An 18109-nucleotide genomic window follows, 5' to 3' on the forward strand; every position below is an offset into this window, starting at 1 on the left:
AAGTTTCATTAAATTTCACTCAGTGGTATAAGAGGAGTTGCGGATAAGAGATGGGTACCCCAAAGCGTAACAGACGGAGAGACGGACGGAAATACCGATTACTATATACCCTCCCACTTTTCAAGCGGGGAGTGTAATGAGAGAATGTCAATATTAAATCTCGTATCCTTAGCAATATGATCCTTAATATTTAGAAGATAATAAAATCTTTTTTATTATACCCCCCGCTTGAAAAGTGGGAGGGTGTATAGTAATCGGTATTTCCGTCCGTCCGTCCGTCTGTTACGCTTTGGGGTACCTATCTCTTATCCGCAACTCCTCTCAAACCACTGAAGGAAATTTGATCAAACTTTCACAGATTCTTAATAACATATTGCCATTGTCCACCTCCTATTTTACTTTTTGATCTGACATATATTTTTGATTTTCCAGAGCAAAACATGGACACTGCCATTATATTCATATGGGAGGCGGGGGGTATCATTTAGTGAGCTCATTGCTCACAATACCTCTAGTTTAATTAATTATTAGTGTACAAAAACTCCTAAAGTTGGTTTTAAAACTTGATTATTGATTTTATGTGCATTTTTAATTCTAATTATCTTTCTTTCAGGATAAACTTTCCAGGGTTATGGAAACCGAATCGTAATTTCAAAAGTATGTTGTTGAGCATTGCAATTAATACAGCATTGTCAGATTTTTTAAAGAAAAAAAGTTGAATATTAGAATTTATATAAATAACCACTAACTGACTGTTATAAAAACGAAATATTGACTAAAGAAATAATGATCCTTCTTCTAAGATGATAAAAAAATCTTCATGAGTAGAGAAAACAATTTGAAAATTTATCAGGCATTTAAAATGTGCTTGGCCTCAATAGGCGGGGATATTAATATAAACAAGAAATGCATCGTATATTTCAATTTTATTCGCAGTTTCAATAATACATTTGTATCTATATTTCTATTTTACATAAGAATATAAATACATGTGTAAGGTAACTCTCTCCTGTTTATTGGGTATGTCAGGTGAAGAAAGATTGTTTGGAAATGTGCATAAATAACGGACTTCTCCCATTAAGAAATCAACATTTACGGTTATAATCATTTTGGACGATTTAAAAGTTTCCAGAATTGAAGGTATTTCAGCACAGACCCGCAAAATCTAATTTATGCTGTTTGTTGTTGAATCTTGAAATAGAGGTTTCTGTTATATTCATTAATTGATTTCTCATTAGTTTCTAGAAACTGTGGGAGTGTTGAGGAATGTATACGTAAAGAAATCATAGCAAGGTAATTACTAGTAATCTCTTGTCCTCATTCATGTCCTGCATGATCTATAATTACTTTAAAATAGTTGCTAATTAAAATGTTCAAAAATAATCTGTATACATGAACTCGTACCAGTTCTTTCATTTGTTTTACGCAAGTTCTTTACCTCTATAGAAATATGATAAAACACCAGCAGCTTCTCTTACACCTCCAAAAGCTTGGACTACAAAGCAGAGGTAATGGCCAAGCCAGACCGGCCGGGATGGTGAAACCGAAACCAGTGTAAGTAATTCTAACAGATTTCGCTTAAAATACTCGGGTGCCGATTCATGATTTTTTTCGGGGGTTGTGTCCAAAAAGTCTCAACCCGCAAATTTCTTGTCAACCAGAAGCAAAAAAATTAAACTCCTTTCACTTGGTTTAGTACATTTAATAACTCTACAAATTCCGGGGGGGGGGGGTGTAAAATCGTTGACTTTTAAAGATCCGCGCATGATACTGTAAAATTGATATGAATCTGTGTGTTGTCAACCAAGATGAACTGTCTTTGTACATAAAAAAAAATCAAAATCTATTCATGAATTTTAATAAAATTTTAAAAGCTACTTCTTTAGGGACTTTAATGCTTTATTTTAACTATAACTTTCTATGTAACCTTGTAAATATTTATATATTTTATGTTTATATTTATTATACAGGTTTTATACAACGGCATTGAATATGTTGTAAAAAAAAAAAAGGCGTTTAATCAATTAAACCAGTTTCAGTTTTAGTATAATAGCATTTTCTAGATAAGGTGTAATCCCATAGGATGTGGACCCACAAAAACTATAAATTGAAAAATTTTATTTTCATAATTCTTTAAGTCAGTGCATTAAATTGTACGACTTTTCTATACTTAACAAAATCATTCCCCATGAAGAATATTTTTTAAAAATAGGCTTTTTAATATCAAAGGCAATAGTTTTTCTTTCAAACTTAAAAAAAATGGAACTTAGGACTTGGGATTCGTCATCGGCAAAACCATTTCGTTATCAATTCCCAAATTCTACACACGAGTACTCTGAAGTTGAAATGAAAAGGATGCTGGAGTTTCCTATTTTTTTTAGTGAAGAAAAATGTTGATGTAGTTTTATGTTAAATATAGGAATAAAACAATTTTAATTTATAGGTACATGACTAGACCTCTGGTGTCTCCAAGGATTTGTTGTCCATATTTACTGAAGTTTTAAGATACTAGTTTCCCATTTTCGTGTATTTTCTCTCTCATTCCTTTTCCTTTCTTTACAGCACACAGAAGCCGTTTGTTATACATAAACTAGCAGGAGCAACCCCTCATCAAATGCCAGGAAAATAAACTGATACCTAGTGTTGAAGTTTTGTGATTTTATGAAGAAGAAAATGAAGAAGACTCGGTGAAGAGAAACTATAAAAAGGACGTCCTCGATTATTACCACCTCATTTTTTGTCTCTTTCTTTTATTTTGTGATCTACAGCGAATGTTATTGTACCAGTCTATATTAGACGACGATTTTATCAATAAATATCATCATACTAAGTATATTGATGTATTAATTCTTCTTTATTTGTGTTTTAGTTTTTTACTCTTCCATGAAATTGATGACTAAAACAAGATAAATAAAAAAATAGTTTTATTGAATTAAATAAAGGATTGATTGAATTTTGGATTTAGATGATTCCCATGGATACCAATTGCGCCCTGTTATTAGCAGACATATTTTTGTACTCATGAAACATATGGAGATAACGAACAGTATTCAAGATCAAAAGTCCAAACAACAATACAAAAAAAGAGCAGGGCAAACACGGACCTTAAAACATCAGAGGTGGTATCAGGTGCCATGGAGGCGTAAGCATCCCCTGCCGACCGGTCACATCCGCCATGTGCTCCATGTCATGACCGGGAAATAACGGAAAAATCGTTGTCAATTCAGTGAATAGAAAATAAACTAACAATTAGTATAAAAACATCAGTCAGCATTTGAATCAATGATAAATTTGCCGACAAGGTCGTTGTATCGACCATTGTACTTATGAAATGATGAATTTAAACGAGACAGTCAATGATATCAGAAAGCCTGGACTTTTATTTATCGTAGGGAATGGTGTGTATAAAGTTGAAAAGACGGGAGTTTTCAAGTTGTTCGTTTTGGTAAAATATTGTGATTTCATATATTGTTGTGGAGTTTTCTTTTTTACTTCTGTTTATTTACATTACCTGCTTTATTTTTTTGTAACACGAGCTTTATTGGTTGCAAAGTACTAAATTTGCACCCTACTTGAGCCGGGTGTAAATAAAACGTGACGTCACAATGCATGTTTATATCTTGAGACACACTTTGATGTTTAGCATTTTTATGGGTACAAGGAAATAAATTCGTTACGGCCTCAGGGTGTATGGTGAATAATTACTGATTGAACCTGGATAACTAATAATGTATCTTTGTTTGTAGGGGTTCTTATGAAGTTTCGGAATCCAATATACATGTAGATATATATGGTAGTACAAATTCATTTTGGTTCTTTGGAATATTAAAAATATTAAAAACTGACATATGATTTTGAAGAATTTCTTCCTTAGAAAGGGAACTTTTAGTATGAGTTGAATTGTCACTTGTAGAATTAAATCCAAATTATTTTAAAAACAATTTATATAATGAGTCTTACATACGAATACAGTATTGTTACCTTTTTTGTCAGTAGGGACCGATACGTACTGATCATTTGAAGCAGAATTTGTTCAATATATCTTTTATGTAAAAAGAAGGAAATAGGCTGTGGCCTTCAACTCGACATTTATTACGACCCTTGTAGATTCGTATATCGACGACGCATTCTCAATTAATAATAGTTATTTCCATTCTTATTTCGACACAACATATCCCGATTAGTTTAAATAAACGATAGCACAGAATCTGACACATCTGTTTCATATTTTGACGTTTAATAGAAAAAGATGTTAGTGGTTATCTTACAACAAAGTTTTATGATAAACTAGATGACTTTAACGTTTTAATCGTCAACTTTCTAACCTTATGCAGCAATACTTTTGTATTTATATGAAGCAGAATGTTTACAAAATCTTATACGTGAAAAGAAGAAAACACTTGCTGTGACCTTCAACTGGACATTAGATATATCGACGACGTATTGTCAATTTACAATGGTCATTTCCATTCCTATATCGATACGATATATCCTGGTTCATACTTGGGTATTTTAGTTGCAAAAGATGTTAATGGTAATCTAACAACCAAGTTCTATGATAAACGTGATGACTTTTCTATCGTCAACTTTCCTTACTTATGCAGCAATTATCACCTGCATAAGGAGCTTTTATATCTCAGTTGATTCGATACGCAAGAGCCTGCACTACGTATGAACAATTTCTAAAAACAGGTAAATTGACAAACAAGTTGATAAAACGAAGATACATGTATCAACAGTCTCGGTTGAAGTCAACATTTCGCAAGTTCTGTAGTTGATGCAATGACCTTGTCAGCAAAAACAATATATCATCGAGTCAAATGCTGACTGACGTTTTTAATACTTATTGTTAATCCATTAGTTATACACTGAATTGACGACGGATTTTCCCGTTATTTCCCGAACATGACAAGGAGCACACGGCAGCTGTGACCGGTCGGCAGGGGATGCTTACTCCTCCATGGCACCTGATCCCACCTTTGATGGTTTTGTGGTCCGTGTTTGCTCCGCTCTTTTTTATATTGTTTTATGGACTTTGATATTGAATACCGTTCGTTATCTCCATATCCTTCATACTTTTGTCGCCTGCATGTGGAGTTTAGATCTCTCGGATGTTTCGATACTAAAGAGCATGTTCTACGTATAAAAATTTCTAAAACGAGGCAAGTAATTGACAAACAAATTGATGACACAAGAATATCAGCAGTCTCGTTTATAGTCTTCATTTCAAAAGTTCCATAGTCGATACAATGACCTTGTCAGCAAATACAATTTTTTATCTTGAAAACAAATGCTGACTGACTCTTTACATACTGATTGTTAATCCATTATTTATACATTGAGTTGTCCGCGGGATTTTCCGTTTTTCCCCCGAACATGGCAAGGAGCACATGGCGGGTGTGACCGTCGGCCGAGGATGCTCACTCTTTCTTGACACCTGATCCCACCTCTGATGTTTTAGAGGCCGGGGTTTGTTCTGATCCAAAAATGTATTGTTTAATGAACTATTGAGATTGAATTCTATTCGTTATTTCAATTTATTTCACGTTCATGATTTTACGTTTCATGACTGAAACAGACTGATGGTGTTTTTCTTAAGAAATGAAAAAAAAGGAAATTGAAGTAAATATTTTACTTGTTAATTGGCCTGTGTCGTCTATATTCAGTAAAACATCCAAATATGAACATGTGACAAACTCCGTGGGATTTAATTTCAAACTCCTGGGTTGCATCGAGTCAACATATGAATGGAAAAAAATATTGATCATTGATAAAGCATCGTCAATGTACGAGGGTTGTCCGTAAAGTTCGTGGAAAAGCTCAAAATTTAATAAAAGTTATGTCATTGATATTTATTATTGACATATTTCTAATCTTTTACTAAATGTGAATTGAAAAATGTAAAAATTTATTCAATTTCAAATGTTTAATTACAATTATGGATTCATAATTAGACTTGAAATGGAGACCCGGAGCACCACAAAATTTTAATAAAAAAAATATTTATCACTTTATAAATTTCATTTGTATTTTATAAAATTCTGGGAAAATCTGAAAGAATTTTACATTATGAGGTTGACAGAAGCTATCACGTCAAACCTGCAAAATTTGAACGTTCAAAGTTGTAAAATGGTTGAGTAATCAAAGTTAGAACATATTAAGACGAATCCGAATTGTTAAAAAAAGGACGTTTTCGGAATAGGTGGAGCAGTGAACAGTGATAAAATTCTGCGTAGACATCAGAATAGAGACCAATACATTCTGTAAACAATCGGGAAAACATAGTAAAAGAAGTCGTTTACTAGTATTTAAGTGGCGTATAATATTTTCGGACGGAATGAACAGTTTACAGGATGACATGCATGAAGGAAAACCATCATTTTGAGATTGCAGTGCTGTAAAAAATGAATTTCGTAACGCGATCATGACTTTGTCGTATTTCCGTAAATAAAATCGTCTTTACACGGACAGTGGTTGGATGATTGCAGGATATATGAGACAGGCATTGTTAAATATTATTTTTCGAATAAAACCTTAATATTTTGTGCATCTTTTTATGACTTGTCAAAACGACATAAGTAATTATTGAGTTAAACGCTGACTGTGTTGATAAAAGTTACATGTGCTCGACGTATTTAGCTTTTGACGTCGAGTAACGTCAAGAATTTTCGTTTTAGTGCTCCGGGTATGAGTGTGTGTCTTTCTTGTATCTGATAAAATTATAATTATTTGTGTTTTGTTTTTGTTGAAAACTTGCATATTTATAAAATGGAACATGAATTTAATGAAAATAATAGTTTCATATATTTTGTCAATGCTTGTCAGTAATTATCAATGTTGTCCACGAACTTTACGGACAGCCCTCGTATGTTAAAGTCGAGGTGAAATCCACAGCAAGTGTATGTAAAAGAAAAACGTCACTACAAGGTCATCATGAAATATATTGAGATAACAAACAGAAATCAAGCTCAAAAGTCCATTAACTAATACAAAATAGGAGTTGAACAAACAAGGACCTCCGAATCATCAGAGGTGGGATCAGGGAGTGAGCATCTCCTGTCGACCGGTAACACCCTCCGTTTGCTCCTTTTGTTCTTTTCTGAGATATTATGCTAAGCATGGTTAATTTCCATTCATTTTCTGTATAAATTTCCTCATATTTTGAAAAAGATATTTAAATATATGTTAAACATTAAAAATATAAAACATGGACACCTTGAAATTGCTCAGATGCCTACGAAAAGAATACATCATCTTTTGACCGGTCAAAACTGCCGGAAGCCCTATGTCTTGAAATTGCTTACTACTACTAATTACATCATACGGGTTAGGCAAGCAGAATATTTGGGTGTTGCCAAACCAACAAGGCTCGCTTAGCCAAAAGAACTGATCAAACATCATTCTAAAATGAGACGTAATTGTCTAAACAGAAGGATTGGTCAATGAATGAATTAACAGTTGAATTGGTATCATAAAAGGATAAACGTACTTAATTCCACCTTCCAGTTATTAAGTCATTTGTCAAAGCCTTAGAATGGGAAGGAGTCTAGACTCAAGGGGCAAGAAAACTCCTCCATTATAAATTTCATAAAACATTTCAGAATCTCTAGCACATAATTTCTCGTTATATTTGAACAAATAGTGGTTACATTTGAACCATTGTAATTGAGTTTGAGATTTTCACTAATTAAAATTCCTTTTAGGCAGTCTCAGATGATAATTAAGTGACATACATAAAACCAGGAGAAAACCAATCCTTTACAAATCTGTTGACCAATCAGCACAGCTCAAAAATTTCTTTCGTTCCTGCTTTTGTTAAAGTTTGATGAATTTGACAAGTAAACTTTTCAAATGCAAGTGTATTTTTATGTAGCTAGTTAATATACGTGGGAGCAATTCACTTACAGTAATAGATTAGTTTGCAGGGAGTGAATTACGTTGTTATTGATAGCACAATTGCTGCACCGCCATTGAAGCAGCGAGAGTAAGTATGTTTCTTCTTAAATCTGTATATATATCTCAAACATTCACATAAACTGTATTTTATTGGTTATAAAAAAATTTTACTGGTTGTGACATAAATAAATATTATTATTGCTAAATATTCTTTTATTTTATGGAATATTTTTGATTTAGATTTATCTTAGTTCACTGATTAGTAAATATCTACTCCTACAACAAGGATTTGTCCCAAAAAAATTAAACCATGTCCATAATATTTCATTGCTTAGAGCTATGGCTTCTAGTGTGTTGCATCTCGTGGTTCCAACATTTCTTGTGTCAATCTTACTTTTTTTTAAACTTCAAACATTATTATGACTTTTAAACTGTCGGTTATAAGTCCTTCATGTTTCATGTGTATTTCTTGTGACAAAATTTTCATAACTACTTTTGAAAAAAAAATAATTTTTTTTACAACTTCAAACATTATTATAACTTATAACTCTGAAACTGATCAATTTATCATTGAGTCAAATGCTGGCTGACGTTTTTCATTTAGTTAGTACATTATTTATACTTTGAATTGACGACGGATTTTTCCGTTATTTCCCGATCATGACAAGGAACACATGGCGGATGTTACCGGTCGGCAGGGGATGCTCATTCCTCCAAGGCACCTGATCCCACCTCCGATGTTTTGAAGGTCCATGTTTGCTCTGCTTCCAATTTGTATTGTTTTATGGACTTTGATATTGAATACTGCTCTTTATCTCCATATCCTTCATTGATCTGGAAAAAAGTCTATCCTTGGTTAAAAATTTGCACAGTTGAAGCTAGAGCATGTAAAGATTATCGAGTTATCAAGCTCTTAAGTTCTTTGAAACAGTACGAATCGAGAGCTGAAAAACACGACACTCTGAACATCAGAGGTCAGATCAGGTGACATAATAGAGCAAGAATTGTTCCTGCATTGTGTTCCTTGTCTTAATAGGGCAAACGCTTAAGTCCGAAGACAATTCAGAGCATACATAATGCTGTAACAGTTGAAATGGAAGACGTCTGTCAGTATTTGACTTAAGAAGAGATTGTACATGCTGACGAAGTCATTGTATTGACTATAGAACTCGAAAACGAATTTCTTCGAGATTTAATTGAGACTGTTGAAATCCTTGCTTCACCAACTTGTTTGTCACTAGCTTGCCTCGTTTAACAGATTGCTTGTACGTAAAGAATATTTCAAAGATGTGTTTCTTTTAACAATCCCATAGCTTTTAAGTTATCATATATCTGATTTCTTGACCTTTACCTTGGAGTTTGATTTACATTTGAGAAATATTTGCCATTTACTGTAATACGGGGAATTATTAATTAACTAACACATCTTCTTGATTTTACCAGTAAATATAAGCAGCTATGTATGTTTGACTTTATCATTCTATATCTCTCTTTTAATCTCCCCTTTTTTTCTTGATTTTCTTTAAGGAGCAGGTAGAATCTTTCCCTGATGGTTTCCACTAAATTGTACTACATTGCAGTTTTCGTACTTTTGTCCTTCAGCTTGAAAGATTCATCCTCGCAAGGTAATATGCGTTTTAGATTCTCTATGAGCATTGTGGCAACGCACTTTGAAAAAATTACGCACTTTGAAAAAATTTTTCAAAGTGCGTTAAAATTGGGACAAAATCAACGCAATTTGAAAAATTTTTTCAAAGTGCGTTAAATCTGGGACCAACTCAACGCACTTTGAAAATTTTTTTCAAAGTGCGTTAAGAGTCTACATCAGTATATTTTACCATGGAGACACTTAACGCACTTTGAAAAAAAATTAAATCATGTTTTAGTAATGGAAAGATTTTAATTGCTATTTATCTTTCAAAAAAACTTATGAATTGATTAACTCCCGTCGAAAAAAGAAGACAGGTCTAAGATTCCTCAGTCCAAATCTTTATCTTTTGAATACATATGTGTCGGTAACAAACAGGGGAGGGGAGCAATAAACACAAAAAGCATTGGCGTCGGAAGCAAATTGAAAGTGGGGGAGCTAAGTGTTAGAAAATTTTTTTTTGTACCACCAAAAAAAACCTAACACGAAAATCCTATTCCGTGGGGGGGGGGGGGGGGGGGGGGGGGGGGGGGAGTTCAAACTCCAGTACCAAAAATTTTCTTCCAAACACCAACACTTTTCCCAATTTTAACCTATACTAAGACGTATCTGTGGAAAGTGGGGGGGGGGCTAAACTTACGAAGATATGTTCAATGTCTATACTAAGTATATATTTGGAAAAAAAAGTGGGGGGGCTAAGCCCCCCCCCCTAGCCCCCCCGGTTCCGACGCCTATGAAAAGGGTAAGCTGCATTTTCAATGCTTATACGATGTATATATCTTTCCAGAATAAGTGGGGGGCTAAGCCCCTCCTCCCCTGGCCCATTGCCCGGTCTCGATGTCTATGCTATACTCAACGTTGAAAACTTTCAATATTAAATGAGTTAATTAAAACAGGTGTAAACTAGAAATATTGAAGTACAGAAAAACGTATGAGAGAGAAAGAATTTTCATTGTTTTGAACAATCAAATTGCCCCCTTTTTATTATGATAAATGCTAAGTTGCTTTAAGATGTCCACTGTTAGTGCCCCCTTTACACCTTTACATATACTTATTAGAATTTAAAGAAAAGAAAGAAACGAATTAATGATCTTAAACAATCGTCACTCTTTTTTTCAAGACCCTTTTCCCTTTTATTTTATCAAAACCTCAAATATTTAAAACGTCAACTTCTCAAGTCCTGAAGTGAGTTCATCATAAAAAAGTCATCCATCCAGGATCTGTTATTTATCATACCGATTATTTGTAAGAATATTGATCAATCTACATTTTTTTTTCAAAGTGCGTCAATATGGTCGATATCAACGCACTTTGAAAAAAATTTTTTTTTTCAAAGTGCGTTATAGCTTGGTCCCAAATTTAACGCACTTTGAAAATTTTTTTCAAAGTGCGTAATTTTTCAAAGTGCGTTGTAACAGAGCATTCATTCGTTTATGTTTTTGACATTAAAGAAAATCGTTCAGACATGCTAAACAAATGCCTTTTTACGTTTGGAGATAAGCAAGTCTACGTAAAGATTAAGAAAAAATGCGTAGTCTTAGCCCTTTTAATGACATTGAGTTAACTAACCTTTCTACATCTGTTTCAATCCTTTTTGTTGTTTTAAAATAGGTTATTGAAACAATAATTGAGAATATTTAGATACTATCATATTATTAAAGGTTTTTGTTATCTAATAATATTTAATTGATGCTCACTTTGTTTCAGTCTAAAACAATATCCTTTTATTTTTAAATACTGTGAAATCACAAATTTTCGTGGATGTTTAATTTTCGTTGTTTTCGAGGTATGACGAGACCCAAGAATTTATGTCCACCTTGAAATGTATAAATATTACATACATAAGTAGTCATTTATTCTTGATCAACGAAATCAAATCCCCACAAACTAAGAGATTTTCCTCAAACCACGAAAACTTGACCCCACTAAAATATGTGATTTTACAGTACATGACCTCGGAATCATTTTCCCCAGATGTATCAAAAGATATGATACCTCTAGTATTGTTCTTTTTCACATTTCTCTAGAAAGAAAATCACTTTTTAAAAATTATTTTCCAGTCATTTATTTCGATGATTTACACTTGGGAGATGACAACAGTTTATACCGAACATGGATGATTTTAAGACGAGTGACAAAAAGGTAGTCTCCTTTTTTTAAAGCCCTAAATTCAGTTTATTTTTATAATTGTACCTTATTAAAAGAATTGTCATCCTATTTAAAACATTCAACGTTTTGAAATTAAAAACCTTGTCAAAACTTTTCGTTAATTTTCTACAGAGATAAATATGAGGACCATAATTTATGTTCTAATTGTAGAAGATCAATTCCAGTGTTCCTCAAGCTTGTAAAGGAATATCGTGCGAGGGAGAGAGATTTGGACTTTGACGACGACGACGATGAAATCTAATAAGCCTTTGATGACAGAGAATGATGAAATTCGATTAGCAATGCAACATGTTAAATTACAATGATCATATAATAAATTGACTCGTTGTTGTCTCGTTTTTTTTTTTTGTTTTTTTTTTTTTTTGGTTACTTTTGAACTTTTGAACTTTCAAAATGTCTTCAAAGCTACTTTGATAGGTCTCTTAGTCGACGGACTTTCCGGTTTTTTTTCCCGATCCTGTCAAGGAGCACACGGTGGGTATGACCGATTAGCAGGCGATACTCACTCCTCTGTGGCATCTGACCCCACCTGTGATGTTTCGGAGGCCGAAATTATGCAATGTTTAATGACTTTTCAGCTTGAATACTGCATGTTATCTCCTTGCATTTCATATCATATTTCGACGAAAAGACAGTTTTGATGTTGAATGAAGCTATTTATAAGTTATTATATTTAGAAATACGCAAATATAGTCTTCTGATATGTCTAAATCCATTTCCACGCTTTAATACTTTTCCTTTAAATCTTAAAGTGATTATCATTTATAATCCACATTTCAATGAAAATAGAAATGTAGAATGGAAATTATTTTTTACTTCTATAAGCTTTTTAAATACAAAGTTTTAAAAAAACAATTAAAGCTGATCAAATAATTTCAAAGGTGGATTTTCACGACAATTGTGTCGAAAATTAAGATATTATATATATTTTTTTGTAAAAAAAAAAAAAAAAAAAAAAAAGAAGAAGAAACAGCAATCTGGTCTTTATTTTTCTAAACACATAATATATGAGGAACTAATTAGTTTTATGTCTTGATGGCACAATCTATTGCATCAGATAAAGGGTTGCCAAATGAAATGATGTATTTAATCTAGAGTAATTTAATATCTTCATACATTATAACTAGTAGTAGAAAGATAAATAAATTTCTAAGTAAATTTTAACAAGATTTTTGCTGTTTAATGTCATTTAAGGCAAGCATACCCCCCATCAAATACGCTGTATATTACCGGTACAAGGAAATTTATGATAACGAACAGAATTCAAGTTCAAAAGTCCATTATATAATGTAAAATGGGAGTAGAACAAACACGGACCTCCGAAACATCAGAGATGAGATCAGGTGCCATGGAGGAGTGAGCTTCGCCTGCCGCCCGTCACAAAAGTGTTTCTCCCGAAGGATGGTATGTCCAGAATTCTCAAGCTTGTTAATATCAGAAAATTATACAATGCACGAAATTGTGTGTATACAACCACTGAAATATCCAACAGATTACATATATATTGTAAATGAGTAACTCCAGCATCCTTTTGATATCAGTTTTAGAGTACTTATGAGCAGAATAAGATTGGATTTAAGTTAAATAATTTTTTTGATGATCAATAAAGAGCTAGGAAATTTCTAGCTTCTATCTTTACTGAAGAGGCAATTGTCTTTGATACCAAAAAGTCCTGGGTTTTTTTTTTCATAATAAATTATTTAAAAAGTGTGATAAATCTTACACAACTGTACTGTTGAATCCTCTTGAAAAGGTATATAAAACAGTATCATAGATAAAATAAAAGATAGATACTTGACAAAATTTCTGCATTTTATTACATCAGCAATATTTATAAATACTATTATCACATTCTGAATCCAAGGCTGAACTGCTTTTCAAGTTTTCCGGAATGGAATTAAACCTGAAGTTAAAAATATATAAATAAGTTGGATTGCTTTGTTCGAAACTCTTTAAAAGTTATGTTTATCTTAAATAAAAAGTGCATTCCTCATATTGAAAATCAGAAGATTTTTTTTAAATATATATATTAAATAAGCCAGGGATATTTTAATTTAATTTTGATTTAAAATATATGAGGTCAATTAGAGTCCACGTACCAGGTAACGAATTTAGGTGCTACCTTCCGCTGAAATAAAAATTATAAAAAAAATATATAACTTATTCTTGAGAGAGTAAGCATTCACCTAGTCTGATTTCTTTCATAATAGAAGTCAGTCTCAAAAAATGTTGTGAAATTTTGAAGAAGAGACATATATTAAACTGAATTATAAAGGAGGTTGTTCACTGTTAAAAGGTGTAAGGGTAAAACCAATACGTACTATTGAGTTATATTTAGACCATATCCAAGTTTATCACTATGTCTAGAAGCCATATAGTCCATAAGTAACAAATCTGCCATTATATTTCTAGGTTTTCGGCTGAAACGTAAGAAACAAATCCTTCTTTAATCAGAATAAAAAAGTTTGAAAACCTCACACAGCTATGATCGTTCATATTATTTGAGTACAATTTATATGATATCGTAGGGTGTATTTTGATCATATTTTCTTAACAGATTAAAATAATTGCTTTTAATCATGTATTTTATGACATCTTACTTTACCTTTCGAATTTTGAAATAATTTGATTTTTAAAAATTCAAATCAAGAACATAACTCTCGTCTTAATCAAGCATTGTTATACTTTGCATTTTCTCGAATAATGTATAATAAAAAAAGATGACGTAATATTTTACACACAATTCCATTTCTGGAAGTGCTTTTTAACTATTGGATAATATTTTGAGCCTTTGAAATCACTTTTAACTTTGATAATATACATATTGTATATATTGGTATTCTACACAGCTCAGTTAATATCTATTTTTTTTTTCCTTTTATGGACATTTTTTATGAGAAGAATTTCCTTCTTCTATGGAGAAATCAATCAGTATAGCTGTGGAAACATGGGGGTTTTCTACTTTCGCTTGAATCGTTTATTGTGACATGAGCACATTTGATCTTTTCTGTATATTTAATTTTGCATAAAATTTAAAAGTTAAATTTCTAGAATTTGTAAATTATTATTTTTTCCTTAAAATTTGTTACCTTCTGATCAAATTGGTTTCATGGTTGATAGCAGCAATTTCCAGGAGGACAATTGAAAAGAACACAAAAAGAGCTAAAGCAAAAGCGGAATGTCTACACTGGAACATGGTGTTTTTCTGAAAATAAACATATTTTTGTACTTAAATGTGAAGAAAAGGACCAACACATGATAATTTGATTTTAATTAAGTTTGATAATTTAGCATTTTCCAATTTTAAAAATCCTATAGCGTCAACGTATTTTTTTTTTCGTTTTTTTCAAACGGTTTTGTCAGAAAAAAAACCATATACATTGTAGGTCCCTATTACAGTTTCAATCTGATTGGAGTTGAGAGCAAAGATGGGAATTACTAAACCTTAAAAAATGAGATCTACTGTCCTTCCCGCAAATGATTGAAAGAAAATGATATCATTTAGTTTGAGTTAAAATCTTTTTTTAAAAATGCTCAGCAGCTTTCCTTCCATAAAGTGTATAAATGTACATGTGACTCAATGTCTCAGAAATAAAACATAGGAATTATACATTCTGTATTCCCATCATATTTGTAGTAACGATTGCATACTTCATCATATTGTAACAAGGATAAAGTTTAACAGCCATACCTTTAAAATTATTTTAGATAAAATATCTAAAGGTGACATGTATACGATCATTTCAAAATAGATGAACAGAAAACGAGTGTACATTGGTGGCATGTGAATTACATTATTAAGTTCTTCTGTAAACTGGTATTTAACTTTCCTTTTATAGCATTAACGTTAATCATTTTGCAAGGTGATGACTAAGATCAAATATTTCGAATCATAGACTTATACTTAAAAACAAACAATTATCAGAAAAACAAACATTACTAAGTAAAGAAATATAAAATAGCCAAGATACTTACGCTGCTTCTTCTGAATCCGATCTGAAAAATGTCGGAAACCCAGTCATTTTTATACAAAACAGAAACGACTTATATGTTTGGAAGCAACAGGGGCACTTCCGCAGTAGAAGTGTAATATTATGTCTCATTGCTCATTTGTCTGGGAAATAAGTAATTTTGACATGCCACTGGTCAAAGCAATCGTAAATTATACTGGGTATTTCGTTATATTATTACATTTTTTGTCCACGAAATTGCAAAAAAAGTATGAATGAGTACGTTTTGATATTAGATTTTGTACATAAGACACTGACTTTGAATTGTTTCATTTGAAATTGCTACACTCCCCCATGCTTTACCTTTTATGAAATTAGAACACCAACCCTTTACAGGAAATTGTTGTTTTCGTAAATAATAATTATATAATAATTCAGTTTCCTTTATCTAATGTCAAAAGGGTAGAGATTGAGCATTTTGCATGTGACATTGTAGATACCGGGTAGTTGTAAAGATTCTCAGGAAAAATAATTATGATCATCAAAGAAATTTTCAAATTTATTTTCAGTCTAAAAAGGTCAAAACATGTGTTTGCAAATTTAAGTTGCGGCATTTGAGAACTTGATTTTATGTATTTGCGTGATCAAAAAGTAAGCAAGTGTCTCTTATTTGGTATAAAAACTTTAGAACCTAAACATGTCATATATAAGCTTCTAATATTACAGCATGAAAACAATCTTAAAATAAATGTGGCGAGAATAAGTAGTAGTACATTTTGTTTTGTTTTATAAAGTCATCAATTTTACAAAGAATTCCTCAAATGTGATGCACGAGTATCACAGCCTCTCGAGTATATTTTTTTTCTTTTTATTTAACAAAGTGATGAGGAACAATCATTTGAAATGATTTACTTTGTTCATTTTTTTTTCAAAAGTAAAATGCTTTCTAGTGACGAAAAAAAAGTAAAATAGCCACAAGGGAAATAAACCTCTGAGAGTTTTTTTTTCTAAAAATGATACGGAACAAAAATATTATAGGTCTAAATTAATTTATAGAAAATTTCACAACACGTACAAGCATTTTTTTTTTTTGTATTTAAATCCTCATGTGTCCGCGTTTATGCCCTCCTAACAGATTTGTAATGTTTGGGGATTTATTTACATTGTTGGCTGTTAGTATTTTTCATCCTTTTAATTAACGTAACACAAGATATAGACAATTGAGTATAAAATGTAAATTTTATTCGATTCCATACTTTTTTTTTTTTACACATGTTTTTTTCAAGTTTAGCATTTATATATGTGTGAACACTTGTAGTGACTAATCAAAAAAAATGATCCTCTAAAATATATAGAAAGGGAACGCATAGACATAATATTTGATCATTATAAATCAAACGTTAATTTTGTCTGTTTAGATGGTCGAGAAATGGTACGTAAGGTCAAACACTGGATCATTAAAATTATTCAAAGAAAATTTATTTTTAATGAAATGTAAAACTCGATTGTAGGTAATAAGGAAACTCCTATAAGGTTATAGAATATGGATATAATTTTTAAAAAGTACCCTGATATTAATTACCGGTATTTTTTTTCTTTAAAAATCTTTTGCTATATAGCTTTATCTATGATTCGGTTTTGCTCCTTAATGTGAAATAAGAAATACCAAAGTAACTATTAATTAAAAGCATATGATTTAAACCATCTAAAATGGAAATACAGTACTGACCTTTGATTTTAGTAGAGAAGGACTCCTAATATCTCGGTGACGGTACTTTTGCCATTTCTTTTATTGGTTTATCCAAGAATTTTCCACCTGATTTTGAATCAATGATCATGAATTAACAACAAACTTGGAGAATTTTATTGGAATAAATCAGAGAAACCAGGTATATAATATAGTAAAGATATGATTATATATTTATTATGCATTACCTATTATTTCATCAACTTACTTGGAATATGAACTCATGAAACCTCCGAGAATGTATGACGTTCTTCGAGTGATAAGTTCAATGTCTTGGAAAATTTCTCGCAGATACTTTTTTAAAGATATAAGCTTCACCACGACTCGTGTCAATTTCTTAACTAAATTTAATCTGGGTATTAACACGATAAATTAAAAACTGGACCTTAAAGACATCTTTTTTTTTTCAATAAAAACGAAACTCGAGAATTTTCACATCTTGTGCTTGGTCATTTAGCAAAATTACGTTGAAAAACGTCAAACCAATCAAATTAATGATAGCAGATTTCACATTTCATAAAGTTAAACATTTTTTTTCACAGTGAAAACAGAAGAAATGTTAGACATTTTAAGTATAGCTTCATCTATGGGGTTTTAAAACGTAAATTACAATATTATATATTTTATCTCAATAGTATCACCATGCTTTGCTTTTCTTTTAACCAAATGAATCAGTAAAAGAAAATTTACACTGAGAAG

General features: G+C 31.7%; 3 long non-coding RNA genes across 4 annotated transcripts; 2 read left to right on the plus strand and 1 right to left on the minus strand.

Moving 5' to 3' along the window:
- Positions 1 to 613: 613 nt before the first annotated feature.
- On the plus strand, positions 614 to 1548 carry LOC134252785 (uncharacterized). Its single transcript, XR_009989016.1, has 3 exons — positions 614 to 657; positions 1239 to 1293; positions 1447 to 1548. It is a non-coding gene; the product is annotated as an uncharacterized LOC134252785 (long non-coding RNA).
- Positions 1549 to 7917: 6369 nt separating this feature from the next.
- On the plus strand, positions 7918 to 12043 carry LOC134252803 (uncharacterized). Of its 2 annotated transcripts, none has more exons than XR_009989020.1 (4): positions 7918 to 7984; positions 9424 to 9521; positions 11605 to 11686; positions 11864 to 12043. It is a non-coding gene; the product is annotated as an uncharacterized LOC134252803 (long non-coding RNA). The 2 variants fall into 2 exon arrangements; XR_009989019.1 differs by having other exon boundaries at positions 7922 to 7988.
- Positions 12044 to 13507: 1464 nt separating this feature from the next.
- Positions 13508 to 14892, minus strand: LOC134252777 (uncharacterized). Its single transcript, XR_009989015.1, has 4 exons — positions 14803 to 14892; positions 14035 to 14133; positions 13813 to 13841; positions 13508 to 13616 (listed from the first exon to the last, which is right to left on the minus strand). It is a non-coding gene; the product is annotated as an uncharacterized LOC134252777 (long non-coding RNA).
- Positions 14893 to 18109: the final 3217 nt, after the last annotated feature.

Source organism: Saccostrea cucullata, unplaced genomic scaffold (genome assembly GCF_032062105.1).
Source record: "Saccostrea cucullata isolate Sc308-1 unplaced genomic scaffold, CSIRO_AGI_Scuc_v1 ctg101, whole genome shotgun sequence".
NCBI classification, from domain to species: Eukaryota; Metazoa; Mollusca; class Bivalvia; order Ostreida; family Ostreidae; genus Saccostrea; species Saccostrea cuccullata.